Here is a 15433-nt window from a genome sequence, read left to right as displayed (position 1 = left end):
CATGCACCTTAAACAGCAGAACTGTTTCTTTTTAGAGGCCACAGAGTTAATGTAATCATTTAATAGTCCCCCTCACAGGTTGTGTACAGCACAGCTTGTGTGAGTCAGGAATGTAGGGATCCTTCTGAACTAAAGAGTGAAGGTAGCATATTTCTAACAGTCTGTACTTTTGGACTTCACTCAGCTAGTACACACTGTTCTCAACTTCCTAACACACTAAATGGAAATCTTGCATACTCAGAACAGGGTTCATTTCTCCCTTTATCTAGCTTCCAAATATGGCATGATAGTTTTTTTTGTTTCTGGTCAGATTAGATGATAGTCAAAAACATTGACTGTTTTGACATTAAGAGTGGGCTGAGGGAGGGTCCAGCCTTAGCCCAAATAAGGCAAAGGAAGTGCCTGCCCATGCAGGGCCACTAGTGATCATTTGGAAATCCACCTATGAAAAAATATCTCCATGAATTTTCATGTATGGTGCCTGAAATTCCACCATTATCTCTTTATTGTTACTACCCAATTTCATACATGAGATTGCATGTGTGAAAGCACCTAGCACTTATTATTACAACTGAATATCTACCAATAATTTGTAAAGAGCAAAAATGAAATCTGCCAGCATCTTCTTTCTTCCTCTTTGTCATAAACACTGAAAAATAAAATTAAAAAATAATTAATTCAAAATTAAAAGTCAGCAACTGTCAATATTTCCTTTAAAATTCATCAGGAGAAACCTTAGTTTGCCCTTTCTCCATGTAACACATTAGTTTCAGTCTGCCAGAAAAGACTGAGACAAATTGATATGACTTGGTAGCTGATAAAGTCCATGAGAGTTATGTTAACTTTTCTTTCAAGAATTTAACAAATGGAATCACTTGGAACATCTCCAAAGGCCTGTCTTCTCATCTTCTACAGGCATAAACAATTTCCATGATGAAATGTTAATTTCCTACCAGATTTTTATAGATTACGGCAGCAGGTGCATAGATTTATTAGGCCAAAAGAAAGGTTAAATATTCAATAACAAAAAGGGGGCATGGAATACTGGCAGAAACCCTATTTCAAAGTTCAAACATACACATTTATAGCCCCCAGATCATTTGTGTGCCCTTTAATTTTTCAGGTTAAATTCCAAACAACAGTTCCACTCATCTTTGTTTCAAAAGAGATCCACTTTGCAGGAGTATGGTGACTATATGCCCATATTTTGATAGCACGAAATAAGTGGCATGCTTAAGCTGGCCAGGATGAATTCTTGAGATCCTTTTGTTAAATTTCCAGGCGATTTATGAACTGGTTGACTTCAAGTAGCTTGAAATTTGCCATGGTGAGAGCACATACACCATGACAACCATGGCTTTTAAAATTTATTGGTTTTCAGAGAACCAATTAAAAAAATATATATATCAGCAACTACTGAGAGCTTGCATTGGTTTTGATGACAAATATCCTGCCATCATTATCTTTGCTCCTCTGTAATGTGTTTTTTCCTTTGACTACTTTTACATTTTTCTCTTTATACTTTTTAAGGCAATTTGATTATGATGTGCTTCAGTGTGGTCCCTTTTTCTTCATGTTTCCTGTGATTGGGGGGTTGTTGAACTTCTTGAATCTGTGAGCTTATATTTTTCATTAAAGTTAGAAAATTTTCAGCCACTGTTTCATCAAATAGTGTTCCCCAAATATATTAGGTCTCTCATAAATTGTTTCATAACTCACTGATGCTATTTTCATATTAATTTTTTCCTCTGTGTTTCATTTTGGATAATTTCTATTACTGTTTTCAAATTCACTAACTTTTTCTTCTGAAATGTATAATTTGCCATTAATCCCATCCAGTACTCTCTGACTCTCAAGCATTATAATTTTCATCCTTACTAGTTTTACCTGGTGTTCTGGTTTGCTAATGCTGCCATCACGCAAAATACCAGAAATGGATTGGATTTTATGAAGGGGGTTTATTTGGTTACAAATTTACAGTCTGAAGGCCATAAAGTGTCCAAGTTAAGGCATCAACATGAGTATACCTTCACTGAAGGAAGGCCAATGGCATCCAGAAAACCTCTGTTAGCTGGAAAGGCACATGACTGGCATCTGCTGATCCTGAGTTGTGTTCCAGCTCCTCTCTCAGCTCCTGTGTTTTCTTCAAAATGTTTCTTTTGGGGTGTTTTGTCCTCTCTTAACTTCTCCAGAACAAACATTGGGCTAGCATCCCCAAAGTGTCAGCAAAAGTCTGCTTTCAGTGGCATCTCCCAAATGTCTCTATAAGCTGCTCTTAGGTCCTTCTGTTTGTGAGCTCTTTTACAGGACTCCAGTGATTAAATCAAGACCCACCCAGCATGGGCAGGATCCATATTCCCATGGAAGTTATCCAGTGAAATGTTTTGCTCATGGTTGATGAGTCACATCTCCATGGACACTCAATCAAAGGATTCCAACGTAATCAACACTAACATGTCTGCCCCCACATGGCTGCATTAAAGAACACGGCATTTTGGGGGACATAATACATCCAAACTGGCACACCTAGTTCTTTTTTATATCTTCCACATCTCTACTTAGTTTTTTAAACATATGTAACATGGTCACAGTAATTGTTTTAACATCCTTGTCTGCTAATTGTAACATCTGTGTCAGTGCTGGATCAGTTTTTTAACATTTTTTATTGTGGAATATAACATATATACATAGAAGTGATAACTTTCCAAGTACAATTTAACTAGTAGTTAGAGAGCAAATTTCAAAGAATGTTATGGTTTACAGTCCCACAGTTTCAGTTACTTCCTTTGTGAAATATAACACATATACAAAGAGGTGATAACTTTCAAATTAAAATTTAACAAGTAGCTATATAGAAAATTTCAAAGAATGTTATGGGTTACAGTTCCACCATTTAAATTCTTTCCTTCTAGCTATTCTAATACCCTAGCAACTAAGAAAAAGAAAAGTATATAGAGATTCAGTATTCATAATCTTTGTTAAGTTCTCTCTTGTCTGTTGTTACCCCTTCTTCTAGTTTAATTGCTTTCCTGATCTTCAGGGATGTCTAGGCAGTGACCACTACCACTTGTTCATGTTGCAAAGGAGTGTCGACTTCATGGGAAAGGGGGATGCATTTGGTTGATGTTCCTGAAGAGACTGTTGCCTCTGGGTTTTGGGATTTAGCTGGCATAGAGTTGAGAGGCTGTCCTGGAGGTTACACCTATGCAAGCTTCAGCTAGATATGCCAGGTGGCTATAGTATGATAAGCCCAATTCAACAGTAATACCCAAAACCCTAAGAATACCCAGGTCCCTATCTGTAACTCTATAAAAGTTTCACTCACTATGTTTATTCTTCAGAAATTTAAATCCTCCAGAGATCTCCTATGTCAGGATCAGTTTTGATTGTTTTTTTCTCCTTATGGCACATATTTTTGTTGCTTTTTTCATGCTTGGTAATTTTTTATTGGATGCCAAATATGAATTTTACCTTTTGGGATACTGAATATTTTTGTATTCCTGTAAACATTCTTTAACTTTATTCTGGGCCACAGTTAAGTTACATGGAAAGGGTTTGATCATTTCAGGTCTTGGTTTTAAGGTTTGTTAGGCAGGACAAGAGTAACATTTAGTCTGGATCCTAAGCTCTAGACTTGTTCCCCACTACTGAGTCTTTCTGAGAACCTTATTCCCTATGAATCATGAAATTTTACAATCTCACTACTGGGAACAGGCACTAATTCTAGTCCTGTGTGAGCACTGTATACCATTCTTTGTAATCTTCTAATATAGTAATTACTCCAGTAGTTTCCTTGCATGCATGCACTGATGAGTACCCTGCTGAATACTCATAGGAGACCCTCTGCAGCTCTCCTGGGTTCTTTCTCTGTAGCTTTCTCCTCTCTGGTATTGTCTTATGAACTCAAGCCAACTTGGTGTACCTGAATTTTCAGCTCCATTTTTTCTACATAGGGAGTTTTCTAGACTGCCTGGGTTTCCCCTTCTTATTCTGTGGCCTGGAAATTCTCTCTCAAGACAGTAAGCTGGGGCAATTGTAAGATTCACCTAATTTGTCTCCCAACTCTGAGGGATCATTGTCCTTTGTTGCCTGATATCCAGTATTGTATATATAATACATTTGTTTTATATAGTTTCTCAGCTTTTTTTGTTGATTTTTTTGTTGATTAAGGCAGGAGTGTAAATCTGGTTACTGTTACTCCATCTTGACTGGAAATGAAAATTGAGGGAATGAAATATGATCTTATATTCAAGATAACTGCTTTAAGGTCTTTCTCTCCATAGCTATGAAGGATGTTGTCTTCAGTCTCTGTGTGTATGTGTGTGTGTGCATGTGCATGTGTACAATTGAAAACCACTGAGGATAATACTGACTAAAGGAGACTGATATTGTCTATGATTTCTTCCCCATTTATAAGGGAGAGTATGACTTGTAAAACATAGTGGATATTTTTCCTTCCCAACATCCAGTCCTTTTTATAGTCACAACATATTGATTTTCCTCTAAGAAAATATCCCTCCCTCACTCTAAGTTTATGTGGGTTCAGTAGTGATGACATCACTCTGCAGCAAGCAGGATTGGCACATGATCCAGATCTGGCCAGCAAAAATCAATGCCTTCTAAGACATAAATATTTGGTTTAGGAATGAGTAAGTTGATCTAAGGCTTAACTCCAGAATATGTACTGGAACTGTAAGCATGAGATCATTCCTTTCCACTGGAATTACAGTTGGTTAGATATAGGAATAGAGGTGCTAGATGCTATCCCCCTGACCAGGAACACATATACAGAAAAATAAAGACAAAGTCCCTGTGACATTTTTGAGCTGCCAAATCTTCCTAGAGTTTTCAGTTGTGAATGAATTCCTGCTATTGCTAAAGCCAGTTTGAGCTGGATTTCTACCAACTGCAAAAAGAAAGATCTGATTCATACACAAGTGAACATTGCCTTCAGGGGTTCATAGTAAGGGAGATAAGTGATATCATGAATAATTAAAATGCAAAGTACAAAGTATTAGGTCTAAGGATACTGTGCTGGTTTGAATCTATTATGTACCCCAGAAAAGTCTGTGTTATTTTAATCCAATCTTGTGCAGGCAGACCTATTGTGGGTGGGACCTTTTGATTAGGTTGTTTCCATGGAGATGTGACTCTGCCCATTCAAAGTGGGTCTTAATTGCTTTGCTGGAGTCCTCTATGAGAGGATAAAAGGCAGAGACATTTTAGAGAGAGTTCAGAAGAACTAAAAGACAAAGAAAAGACCCCAGGAGAAGTAAGAAGGACCCCCAGAAACTGAGGGAAGCTGAGACTGAAGCCCAGAGACATCTTGGAGAAAGCCACAGAAACCAGAATCTAAACTCAGGAAAGACGGACCAGGAGACTCCAGTTATGTGCCTTCCCATGTGACATAGAAACTGCACATGCCATTGGCCTTTCTTTAGAGGAGGTATCATCCTGCTGGTGCCTTGATTGGGACATTTTCATGGCCTTGGACCTGAAAAACTGTAACCTAATAACCCCCCATTTTAAAAGCCCATCCATTTCTGGTATACTGCACTCCAGCAGCTTTAGCAAACCAAAACACATACAAATATTATGACTTCAGGGAAGGGAGAAGCTGTAATAAAAATATAGAACTATCATAGGACATGGGGCAAGATGGTGGAGTGGTGAGGCATGGGTATTAGTTACTCCTCTGGGGCAGCTGGTAGATAGCCAGGAACACGTGTGGACCAGACACCTCAGGGGAATCTGAGTTTGCACACATATCATACAACATTCTCCAGTGCATGGAACAGCTGAGATCAGTGAAATCTGTAAGTTCTCCTGGCCAGGGGGACCATGGCCCTCCCTGCAAGGCACAACAGACTGTTTTGTGGCTAGATTCCCAAGGGAGGAGGGGCCATCAGTGCTGGAAACCAGAAGGGAGAACTGCAGTTGCAAAACTGATTAACAAACTCAGACTGCAGAACAAAAACTCCAACCATAGATAAACTGAGACAAGACAGTGGAGAATCTGGGAGCAGTCAGCCCAGTGGAGAGGAGATAGGGCTAGCAAAAAACAGCAAAATAAATAAATAAATAAATAAATAAAATAAAAGAATTTTGGAGTTGAAGGTGAACATAATACAGAGAAGGGCTGGGTTCAAATAGAATCAGGTACATATGCAAACCCAGGGGGCCAGGGACCTTCTCTGAAAAGCTGGTTTTTCTGGTTTCTTGATTGCTCAATTATTCTCTAACTTCATGTCTTTTTGCATTTAATAGCCCACCAGAACTGCAAGGATGGAATTAAGGCCCTTTTCTTTAAATAGTCTATACTGGGCCTTTCTTTTTCTTCTTTCTATTTTTTATCTTTTACTCTTTTTTTTAAATAACTATTCTAAGTAGCCCATTACAGAAAGCCTCAAAGACTCACAGTTTGGGCCCAGGCAAGAGCAGAGTTAAGATAGCTCTGAGAGATAAAGCAGTGTCTAGTGGGAGAGACAATTAGCTGAAGGCCATAACTTCCCCAAGAAAAGGGGGGCATGGTCCAGCTCAAGTGGCAGCCCTACTTCTGGGTACTCAGACTCTAGGGGCTGGAATTCAGAAACCAACTTCAGTCAGCCACACCCCCAATAGGGTCAGGGTCACCAGGAGAACTAAAGGCTCCATACTTCTTAACACTGGTGGGGGAACTGTGGGCTGGTAAGTGCAACCTGCTGGACAGGATAGGAAAAGAACAGAATCTAAAGGCCTCACAGGATGGTTTCATTCTCAAGGAAACTACATAAGATCCTCCTGAGATGTGGGCCTCTCTGGACTGAGAAAACCTGACTGGGGTTGACCATATCTGATGAGACCCTCATACAAAAAAGCTACATAGAGGCAGGGCAAGAAACAGAAAAACAAGAGGTGAAAAACTCTGATCAACTAAATGTAACCTAAGTTAGAGGCCTAGAATAAGCTGAACTGAACACCAAAAGTTAGAGAACAAAGCCAACCAACAAGAAAACCCTAGGTAAAAGAGTAAAAACGAGCTCCAGAATAAACTAATCAAGAAAGTTGGATGCCTAGACAGCTTAAGGTAATGAGCCATACTAGGAAACGTGAAAATATGGACCAGCCAAAGGAACAAAATAATAGTTCAACTGACATACAAGAGTTGAGACAACTAATGCTAAATCAATCCAAAGAACTGAAGGAAGAACTAATTAAAGATGTTCAAACAAATCTCCCAAATCAATTCAAAAATCAAGTCAATGAACTGAGGGAAGATATAACAAAAGAGATGAAGGATATTAGGAAGACACTGGATGACCATAAAGAAAAATTCCTAAACTTGAAAAAAACAAATGGCAGAACTTATGGGAATGAAGGGCATAATGGAGGAGATTAAAAAGACAATGGAGGAACACAACAGTAGATTTGAATAGGCAGAAGAAAGGATCAGTGAGTTGGAAGACCAGACATGTGAATTCATACACACAAAAGAACAGATGGTGAAAAGAATGGAAAAATATGAGCAGGATCTTAGGAATCTGAGTGACAACATGAAGTTCATGAATACACGTGTTATGGGTGTTCCAGAGGGATAGGGGTAGAAAGAATAATAGAAGAAATATTCCCTGAAAATTTCCCAATTCTTATGAAAAACAGAAAATTGCAGATTCAAGAAATACAGTATATCCCAAATAGAACCCAATAGGCCTACTCCAAGACACTTACTGATCAGATTGTCCAATATCAAAGACAAAGAGATGATTCTGAAAGGAGCAAGAGAAAATCAAGCCATCACATACAAGGGAAGCTCAATAAGACTATGCACAGATTTATCTGCAGAAACCATGGAGGCAAGAAGAGAGTGGTATGATATATTTAAGATGCTGAAAGAGAAAAACTGCCAACCAAGAATTCTATATCTGGCAAAACAGTCCTTCTAAAATGAGGGAGGGTTTAAAATATTTTCAGACAGACACTGAAAGAGTCTGTGAATAAGAGACTGGTGGTACAAGAAATACTAAAGGGAGTGCTACTGGCTGATAGGAAAACACAGGAAAGATAGGCTAGAAGAAGAGTATAGAAATGAGGAAAAATAAGACATGTCATAGAAAATCCAAAAGACAAAATGGTAGAAGAAAGTACAGCCCTTACAGTAATAACACTAAATGTTAATGGATTAAACTCCCCAATAAAATACACAGACTGGCAGAATGGATTAAAAAACAGGACTTACCCAAATGCTGTCTACAAGAAACTCACTTTAGACACAAGTACAAAAATAGGCTGAAAGTGAAAAGTTGCAAAAAGATATTTCATACAAAAAGCAACCAGAAAAAAGCAAGAGTAGCTATATTAATATCAGACAAATTAGACTTCAAAAGTAAAACAATTTAAAGAGAACAAGGACACTATATATGAATAAAAGGTTCAATTCATCAAGAAAACATAACAGTCATTAATATTAAGGCACCAAGTCAGAGTGTCCAAAAATTCATGGGGCAAACACTGAGAACACTGAAAGGAGAAGTAGATACATTTACAATAATAGTTGGTGACTTCAATACACCACTCTCATCAATGGGTAGGACATCTAGACAGAGGATCCATAAGAAAGTGGAGGTGCTGAATTGTACAATAAATGAGCTAGACTTGACAGACATTCATAGAATCCTACACCACACAACTGCAGAATACACATTTTTCTCATGCACTCATGGAACTTCCTCTAGGATAGACCACATGTTCAGTCTACAAACAAAGTCTCAACAAATTTAAAAATATTGATATTGTAAAAAACACTTTCTCAAATTATAATGCAATGAAGTTGGAAATAAATAACAGACAGAAGATCATAAAATTCATAAATATAAGGAGGCTAAACAACACAATCTTAGAAAACCAGTGGGTAAGTGGGTAAAGGAAGAAATTACAAGAGAAATTAGTAAATACCTCGAGGCAAATGACAATGAAAACAGAATATATCAAAACTTATGTTATGCAGCAAAGTCAGTACTGAGAGGGAAATTCATTGCCCTAAATGCCTATAATAAAAGAGATAACAAAATTTGAGGAATTAACTCTTCACCTGGAGAAACTAGAGAAAGAACAGCAAACTAACCCCAAAGGAAACAGAAGGAAAGAAATGACAAATATTAGAGCAGAAATAAATGAAATTGAGAACAGGAAAGCAATAGGCAGCATCAACAAAACCAGAAGGTGGTTCTTTGAGAAAATCAACAAAATTGATGGGCCCCTAGCTAGGCTAACAAAAGAGAGAGGATGGATGCAAATAAATGCAATCAGAAACAGGAAAGGAAACATAACTATTGACTCTACAAAAATAAAGGAGATAATGAGAAGATACTATGAGCAACTATATGCTAATGAACTAGACAACTTAGATGAAATGGACAACTTCCTAGAAAAGCATAAACAACCAACATTGACTTGATAAGAAATATATGACCTCAACAAAACAATCACAAGTAAAGAGATTCAGTCAGTCATCAAAAAGTTCCCAAAAAAGAAAATCCCAGGATCAGATGTCTTGACATGTGAATTCTACCAAGTATTCAAGAAGGAAATAGTACCAATCCTGCTCAAACTCTTCAAAAAAAACTGAAGAGTTTAGAAAGATACCCAACTCATTCTATGAAGCCAGTATCACCCTAATGCCAAAATCAAAGATACTACAAAAAAAGAAAATTATAGGCCAATCTCTTTAATAAATATAGATGGAAAAATCCTCAACAAAATACTCACAAATTGAATCAAGCAGCACATTAAAAGAATTATATACCATGACCAGGTAGGGTTTATTCCAGGTATGTGAGGCTGTTTTGACAATAGAAAATCAATTAATGTAATACACCACATCAATAAAACAAAGCAGAAGAATCACATGAGCATCTCTATTGATGCAGAAAAGATATTTGACAAAATTCAACATCCTTTCTTCATGAAAACACTTCAAGAGATAGGAATAGAAGGGAATTTTCTTAATATGATAAAGGTAATATATGAAAAACCCACAGCTAACATGGTACTCAATGGGGAGAGACTGAAAGCTTTCCCTCTAAGATCAGGAAAAAGACAGGGATGCCCACTGTCACCACTGTTATTCAACACAGTGCTGGAAGTTCTAGCTAGAGCAGTCAGGCAAGAAAAACAAATAAAAAGCATCCAAATTGGAGAGGAAGAAGTAAAACTTTCACTCTTTGCAGATGGCAATATTCTATATGTTGAAAATCCAGAAAAATCTACAGGAAAGCTATTAGAACTAATGAACACAGCAAAGTGGCATGCTACAAGATCAAAATGCAAAAATCTGTAGTGTTCCTATACATAAGTAATGTGCAACAAGAGGGAGAAATCAAGAAAAAAATTCCAATTACAACAGCAACCAAAAGATTCAAGTATTTTGGAATGAACATAATGAAGGTCACAAAATATTTATACAAAGAAAACTAGAAGAAACTGCTAAAATAAATAAAAAATGACCTGAAAAAAGGGAAGAACATACCATGTTCATGGATTGGAAGACTATTACTAAGATATCAACTCTACCTAAACTGATTTATAGCCTCAATGCAATACCAAATAAAATCCCAACAACTTACTTTGCAGAAATAGAAAAATCAATAACTAAATTTATTTGGAAGGGCAAGATGCCCCAAATTGCCAAAAGTATGCTGAGAAAGAGAAATGAAATGGGAGGTCTCACACTACCTGACTTTGAAGCATATTACAAAGCTACAGGGTTCAAAACAGCATGGTACTGGCATAAGGATAGAGATACTGACTAATGGAATTGAATTGAGTGTTTAGAAATAAACTCTCACATCTATGGACAATTGATCTTTGATAAGGCAGTGAAGCCAAAGCAACTGGGACAGAGCAATCTCTTCATAAATGGTGTTTGGAGAACAGGATATCCATTTCCTAAAGAATGAAAAAGGATGCCTATCTCACACCTTATACAAAAATTAACTTGAAATGGATCAAAGACCTAAGAATGAGTGCTAAGACCATAAGACTCTTATAAGAAAGTGGGCAATTTCTTGAAGATCTTGTGATAGGAGGTGGTTTGCCAGACCTTACACCCAAAGCACAAGCAGCCAAAGAACAAATAGGCAAAAGGGATCTCCTGAAAATGAAACACTTTTGTACATCAAAGGACTTTGTTAGAAAAGTAAGAAGGCAGCGTACACAATGGGAGACAATATTTGGAAATGACATATCAGATAAGGGTTTAATATGAATATATAAAGCAATCCTACAACTCAACAACAGAAAGAAAAAAACAATTAAAAATGGGCAAGAGACATGGACAGACACTTTTCTGAAGAGGAAATACAAATGGCTCAAAAACATATGAAAAATAGCTGAACTTCATTGGCTATTTGGGAAAAGCAAATTAGCACCACAATGAGATATCATCTCCACCTACCAGAATGGCCATTATCCAAAAAACAGAAAATTACAAGTGATGAAGAGAATGTGGAGAAAGAGTTACACTTATTCACTGTTGGTGGGAATGTAGAATTGTGCAACCAGTCTGGAAGACAGTGTGGAGGATCCTCAGGACACTAATTATAGATTTGCCATATAACCCAGCTATTCCATTACTAGTAATATACTCAGAGGAAATGAAAGTTAAGACAAGAATGAACATCTGTTAAGCAAAGTTTATCACAGCATTATTCACAATAGCCAAGAGATGGAAACAACCCAAGTGTCCATCAGCAGATGAGTTTATAAACAAACTGTGGTACATACACATGATGGAATATTACACAGCTGCCAGACAGAACAAAGACATGGAACATGTAATAATGTGGATGAACTTTGAGGACATTATGTTGAGTGGCATTAGCCAGAAACAAAAGGACAAATACTGTATGGTCTCACTAATATAAAATAACATTAATGAGCAAAATTTGAGAGTTAAAAGCTAATAATACAGGATACCAGAAAATAGATGGTAGATATCATGAATTTGATGCTGACTACTAGAGTATATTCAGCAGGATTGATTGTATAGCTCCAGAAATAGCATAATACTGTGTGATGGTAGCACAATATTGTAACTACACTGAACAAAGGTGTTCATGAGTAAAGTTGAAAGACATGGGCTAAGGGCATGAATGACACCTGAGGTAAAGATAGAAGATAAAGACTGGTACTGGTTAACTCAGCAAAAACTGGAGTGGTCAATGATTGTACGTAAATGTACAAATATAAAGCTGTTCTTGTAGAGGGAGGATCTCAGATGGTGGCATAGAGAGGAGTGGAAGCTAAGTAGTCCCCCTGGAACAACTAAAAAATCCAGAAAAAACTAGTAAATAATCCAGAATAACTGCAGGGGGACAGACATGAACGTCCACTCAACATACACCAACCTGAATTGGGAGGAATGCCTGAGATCACAGCATAAAATCTGTAAGTAAGAACTGTGGATCCAAATAGGGAGACCCCACCCCCACAGCCTGAGCTACAAAGCTTCATGGTGCCAGAGAGAAGCTTTCTCCCAGCAAACGAATATAGCTCAGCTGAGCTCCAACTGGGGTTTTAATTAGCAAGTGGGAACTACTCACTATGAGGTACAAATCCCCAACAAGTAGACAGAGGCTTTGGCAGATGACTGACCTTGGAGAGCCGGAGGGTCACCTCAGACTAGCTCTGTTCCTTTTTTGACTCAGTGGAGAAATCCTTGGCCATTTTCAGTTCCCAGTTCTGTGACCCAGACAGGGGTGTGGCACAGGTAGAGAGAGACCATTGAAATGCTAATGACCTCCCCCTAGGGCATCTGTCTTCTCTAAGAGGAAAGGGGTGGGGCCCAGCTCTGCTACCTGCCTTTCATTTAGAACTTACACCAGTCAAGAATTATAGGCTAATCTTTGCATCAGGCAGAGAGCGCCCCTGCATGGCCCAGCAGCCCAGGGCTTCCCTTGAGGGATGACATGCACTAGTGACATAGCACAGCCTTCCCTCAGCAGAGATCCTGGAAGATCACAGCTGAGAAGTGGGGCCCACTCAGAAAACCCAGGGACACTACATCAATGCCGGTGGCTTGTGGGTCAGCAACAGAGAAAATCTGGGGCAAAACTGAAATGAAGGCTTAGAATCTTGCAACAGCCTTGAATCTCTGGGAATACCTGGGAGGTTTGAATATTAAAGAGGCCCTGCCTCCCTGACCACCCAGACACATGTACCACATTCAGGGCAGACAGCTCCAACAGCAAACCCAAACTGAGTTCAACAACTGAACCCCACAAAAATCATTTCCCCACACACCACAGAGACAGAGTTGGGGAGAACTGACTTGAGGGGTATAGGTGACTCGCAGACGCCATCTGCTGGTGAGTTGGAGAAAGTGTACGCCACCATCTTGTATTTCTGAAAAATTAGATTGGTTTTTTTTTTTACAACTTGAAAGAACCCTATCAAGCAAAGCAAATGCCAAGAGGACAAAAACAACAGAAAATCTTACTGCATATGTTAAAACCAGATGATATGGAGAACCTGATCCCAAACACCCAAATCAAAATATCAGAAGAGACACAGTACTTGGCACAATTAATCAAACAATCACAATCAAGGAATGAAAACATGGCACAGGATATAAAAGACATGAAGAAGACCATGGAACAGGATAAAGGGACATAAAGAAGAACCTAGAAGAGCATAAAGAAGAAATTGTAAGATTAAATAAAAAAATAGATGATCTTATGGAAATAAAAGGAACTGTTGGCCAAATTAAAAAGAATCTGGATACTCATAATACAAGATTAGAGGAAGTTGAACAACAACTCAGTGTCCTAGATGTCCACAGAACAGAAAATGAAACAATGGAGAAAAAAATTGAAAAAATCAAAAAGGATCTCAGGGATATGATAGATAAAATAAAATGTCCAAATTTAAGACTCATTGGTGTCCCAGAAGGGGAAGAGAAGGGTAAAGTCTAGAAAGAGTATTCAAAGAAATTGTTGGGGAAAACTTCCCAAACCTTCTACACAATATAAATACACAAAGCATAAATGCCCAGCAAACTCCAAATAGAATAAATCCAAATAAACCCACTCCAAGACATATTCTGGTCAGACTGTCAAATACTGAAGAGAAGGAGCAAGTTCTGAAAGCAGCAAGAGAAAAGCAATTCACCACATACAAAGGAAACAACATAAGACTAAGTATTGACTACTCAGCAGCCACCATGGAGGTGAGAAGGCAGTGGCATGACATATTTAAAATTCTGAGAGAGAAAAATTTCCAACCAAGAATACTTTATCCAGCAAAACTCTCCTTCAAATTTGAGGGAGAGCTTAAATTTTTCACAAACAAATGCTGAGAGAGTTTGCAAAAAAAGGACCTGCCCTACTTCAGATACTAAAGTGAGCCCTACTGACAGAGAAACAAAGAAAGGAGAAAGAGGTATAGAGAATTTTAGCAAACATATATAGATCCTTACATCCCAAATCACCAGGACACTCATTTTTCTCTAGTGATTACAGATTTTTCTCCAGAATGGACCATATGCTGGGACATAAAACAAGCCTCAATTAAAAAAAAAGCAACAGTTGAACATATTCAAAACACAATCTCTGACCACAATGGAATACAAATAGAAGTCAATAATTTTTGAATTGTAACTCCACTATTTACTTCCTACAGGATATAAAATATACAAACTCTAATGACAAATCAGTGGTTTTACACTCAATGTAAAATATGTAATTTTTGACAAGAACTATATAAAGGTGAGGGAATGGAGGAGTATAGGTACATAATTTATGTGTCCTATTGAAATTAAGTTTGTATCAAAGAAAAACAAGATTGTTATGGATTTAAGAGTTTAATTTTAAGCCACACAGTAAACACAAAGAAATTATCAGAGAATATGACCATAGAGATGAAAAGTAGAGTATGGTTTAAGAGAAATGTGGGAAGGGGTAATGGGGAGTTAAGAAATGAGTGTAGGGTTGCTGTTTGAGGTGAAGAGAAATTTCTAGTAATGGATGTTGAGAAGGTGATAGCATTACAACATTCTAAATGTGATTAATCCCACTAATGGAAAGCTAAGGAGGGGGTGGAATGGGAAGATTTAGGCTGTATATATGTTTCCACAATTGAGAAAAAAAAAAGACAGTCTAAATAGATGACAATTGAATGCCAAGGATGATCCTGGATGGGATCTGAGGATGGAGGACAGGAGGCTCAAAGGGACACGGTTGAGACATAAGGAAAATGAAATATAGAATGTAAGCTTTGTATCATTGTTGAATCTCTTGTACTTCTTAGCTGTGCTTAATGGGATTGCATAAAAGAATGTTCTTGTTCATGGGAATTGTATATGTGAATTATAGTGTTTGTTCAAGGATGTGTGCAGCTAGTTCTCATATGTTCAGAAGACAGAGCAATAGATGATGGATGATAGGGAGGGAGGGAGGGA

The sequence above is a fragment of the Choloepus didactylus genome, chromosome X (assembly GCF_015220235.1).
Source record: "Choloepus didactylus isolate mChoDid1 chromosome X, mChoDid1.pri, whole genome shotgun sequence".
Classification (NCBI taxonomy): Eukaryota; Metazoa; Chordata; class Mammalia; order Pilosa; family Megalonychidae; genus Choloepus; species Choloepus didactylus.
Note: the sequence above shows the minus strand (reverse complement) of the source record.